Source organism: Perissodus microlepis, chromosome 16, assembly GCF_051167445.1.
Source record: "Perissodus microlepis isolate ML-2025 ecotype Zambia chromosome 16, ASM5116744v1, whole genome shotgun sequence".
Lineage (NCBI taxonomy): Eukaryota > Metazoa > Chordata > Actinopteri > Cichliformes > Cichlidae > Perissodus > Perissodus microlepis.
The window spans coordinates 5,276,839-5,281,170 of NC_140476.1; positions in this window are offsets into that span (position 1 = coordinate 5,276,839).

Below are 4,332 nucleotides of genomic sequence, written 5' to 3' on the forward strand. Positions count from 1 at the left end.
AAGTCTGTCTGGAAACACTGCTAACTAGTTATGCAATGCTATTCTCAAGGGACGTTCCTTCCTGTCCTGTGAAGTGGTAATTCCTAAACAAGAAAAATCACCACTGCACAAGATATGCAATTCCTTTTCCTGTCAGAATGGTTTTCTGCATCTTCTCTTGTTTTTTTCCACATGAACACATAAGTTGCCTGAACATTCAAGAGCTGTGGCAAAATTAATTTCCCACATCTGTGCAGTGTAACTCGCACCGACCTCTTTAACTGGATGAAAAACAAACCATTTCCCCGAAATGAAACAATAAAGAAAAATTCTGTCTTGAGCGGATAAAATCTTTCTTTGATTTTCAGTCAACAAAACATTTGTTGCATTGAATGAGAACGGTCTCTTGTTATATTACATGAACAGAGTGCAGAACCTTGAGCTGTGTTGAATGAAGTTCCAGATTAAATGTTTAAAAAACATGACTTATTCATAACTATGTGCAGGATGGGTGTTTTTGTTTTGTTTTTTTTTAAGAAGAAGCAAAAAAGCAAAAGTGGCCCATAGAGAATGCAGATGTTTTTTTTTGTTTGTTTGTTTTTTTGCAATACATGAACTCTTTTCTGTGCATTTCTGTACAGGCATGGGAGGCTACTATAAAACTAATATAGTAAAATAAATATAATAACAAGCAAATGTATATGTTTAAGCCCCTATATCATTCAGTTCTTTAGCTCAGTCCTCTGCTACATCATTGCTTTCTTAAAATTGCAGAGTAAATTTTAAAAGTGTAGCTATTCTTTTCGATTCTGACAAAGTTGTAACAACATAAACGGAAAGCTGTTATTGCAGATGTATTTACACAAATAGAGATGCAACACATGCACAAATACTAAACAGTTCAATAAAGTGCTGTCAAATCTACTGTTTTTTTTTTCATCTTTTTCCTACAATACAATGACATTTCCAGACTGGTGCATTGTATGATTAACAAGATAATTATAAGAACCCTCCTTTCAGATTTCCATCTGAATAACAATGAATAAACAAAATCAACTACAGGCACTTGTAAAGAAGATAATCAAGTCAGCCTTTATCTTGGTTCAGACAGACTTGTGACTGATTTTCATTTGCTTTCACAGCCAGTGACAACCGACTTGCAATTAATTCTGTGAAAGTCGACACTTTGATGGGGTAAAGTGCCTGAGTGATGGGCTAAAGGGAGTATTAAGACTGTTTAGAATGCTAGGCAGTAATAGAAATACCTGACTGTAGAGTGCGACAATATAAGTGAAAATCATACAGTGTGCATTTTGCAGTTTTATGCAAATGAAAGGTCTTGGGTCATTGTTTATTTCTTTAGATTTTGTTAGGGAAATGAAAATATCTGCAAGCATACATAAAAATACAGTACATAAGTCAAAGACAGAGTTTGTAGAATTCTACAAAGGTTCAGTAATTGGCATTTGCTAAAGTGAGTTCAGCACAGCCTGAACTCTCTGAGCAACTTTATTCTAATTTCTTTGTGTTCTGGAATAGTTCTCCGTGTTTCTTGAAAGACAATCAAAGCTCTTCTGTCTTTTGTTCCTATTCTACCAAGAAGTAATGCTGGGGAGGCCAGTCCATGAATGATATCATTCCCCTGTGCGTTTTTCTATTCAGATGGAGTGTGTTTGGGATCATTGTTGTGCTGAAAAATGAAGCCATCAATAATCCAATGCTTTTGGATGGTCAATCCATACATTCCTCCATTCATAACTCACTGTTATACCAATCTCCTGATATCCTGCATACTGACGATGATTTGAACCAAGCCAAGAATTTTCAAATTTGGATGACCTTCATAAGATCTGTGACCACCACGTTTTAGTGCAGTTCTTGTGTAATGTGCCTCTTCTCCTTGTTCCCCTTCCTTGGCTTATTGACAGCAATCCTTCCACTGGGTCTGAATTCTGAAGAGGCATCACTAAACAGTTGATGAACTGATAAACTGATGAACTTTAGGCTTCTTTAATCCACTTATTTTTTTTGTCCTCAACTTGAAATTTGAGTGACTGGGTGTAGAGTCGAGTTTACTTGTTTTGATTAATCTAGCTTATTTCTTGTTGAAGAATTGCGTTCAGCATATATGAGTACAGGCTAAGTGACGCCTAACTCCCTAATGTTCATTACTTTGTGCTACCAGAGTGAGTAATGCACACTCACACTGGCTTACAGTACCTGTTACTAAAATTTACCAGACACAAATTTTTGTGCTTCTGGTAAGATTTTAGTATAAATAAATAATTTTCTTTTAAAATCCTGAATTTAACTTTAAAAAAATAAGTTTTGACTAGAGGTTTCTTCCGATCTACTAGTTAACTTACTCTTTGGCTAAAGGGCGATCGTGGCTCAAGAGTTGGAAGTTTGCCTTTAACAGTGTTTCCTGAAAACCCTCTCCTGTCTGATCATTTCCTGATAACATTTACATTTACAATAATTGATTACACAGCGGTGGAGAGTAGATTTTATCAAAGTAGATGTCTTTCTGAAAGCGCTGTAACTAAGTTTAAGAATATAATCCACCCACTGTTATCATCTTCAATGCCCTGTACCAACACAGAGCAGAGCAGCTATCTGAACGCTACCCCAACAGAGGTCGATTATCTTGTTAATAATTTCACCTCCTCACTACGTACGACTCTGGATACTGTAGCTCCAGTAAAAACTAAGGTCTCTAATCAGAAGTACCTGACTCCGTGGTATAATTCTCAAACACGTACCCTAAAGCAGATGACTCGTAATCTGGAGAGGAAATGGCGTGTCACAAATTTAGAGGATCATCATTTAGCCTGGAGAAATAGTTTGCTGCTTTATAAGAAAGCCCTCCGCAAAGCCAGAACATCTTACTATTCATCACTGATTGAAGAAAATAAGAACAACCCCAGGTTTCTCTTCAGCACTGTAGCCAGGCTGACAAAGAGTCAGAGCTCTGTTGAGCCAACCATCCCTTTAACGTTAACTAGTAATGACTTCATGAACTTCTTCACAAATAAAATTTTTATCATTAGAGAAAAAATTACCAGTAATCATCCCACAGATGTAATATTATCTACAGCTACTCTTAGTACCATTGATGTTAAGTTAGACTCTTTTTCTCCAATTGATCTTTCTGAGTTAACTTCAATAATTACTTCCTCCAAACCATCAACGTGTCTTTTAGACCCCATTCCTACAAAACTGCTCAAAGAAGTCCTGCCATTAATTAATTCTTCGATCTTAAATATGATCAACCTATCTCTAATAATCGGCTATGTACCACAGGCCTTCAAGCTGGCTGTAGTTAAACCTTTACTCAAAAAGCCATCTCTAGACCCAGCAGTCTTAGCTAATTATAGGCCAATCTCCAACCTTCCTTTCATATCAAAAATCCTTGAAAGAGTAGTTGTCAAACAGCTAACAGATCATCTGCAGAGGAATGGTTTATTTGAAGAGTTTCAGTCAGGTTTCAGAGCTCATCACAGCACAGAAACAGCTTTAGTGAAGGTTACAAATGATCTTCTTATGGCCTCTGACAGTGGACTCATCTCTGCGCTTGTCCTGCTAGACCTCAGTGCAGCGTTCGATACTGTTGACCATAATATCCTATTAGAGCAATTAGAACATGCTGTAGGTATTACAGGTACTGCACTGCAGTGGTTTGTATCATATCTATCTAATAGACTCCAATTTGTGCATGTAAATGGAGAGTCCTCTTCACACACTGAGGTTAATTATGGAGTTCCACAGGGTTCAGTGCTAGGACCAATTCTGTTTACATTATACATGCTTCCCTTAGGCAGCATCATTAGAAGACATAGCATACATTTTCACTGCTATGCCGATGACACCCAGCTCTATCTGTCCATGAAGCCAGATAACACACACCAATTAGTTAAACTGCAGGAATGTCTTAAAGACATAAAGACCTGGATGGCCGCTAACTTTCTGCTTCTTAATTCAGATAAAACTGAGGTTATTGTACTCGGCCCTGAAAATCTTAGAAATATGGTATCTAACCAGATTCATACTCTGGATGGCATTGCCTTGGCCTCCAGTAACGCTGTGAGGAACCTTGGAGTCATTTTTGACCAGGACATGTCCTTCAACGCACATATTAAACAAATATGTAAGACTGCTTTCTTCCATTTGCGCAACATCTCTAAAATTAGAAATATCCTGTCTCAGAGTGACGCTGAAAAACTAGTTCATGCATTTATTACTTCCAGGCTGGACTACTGTAATTCATTATTATCAGGATGTCCAAAAAACTCACTGAAAAGCCTTCAGCTAATCCAAAATGCTGCAGCAAGAGTACTGACAGGGACTAGAAGG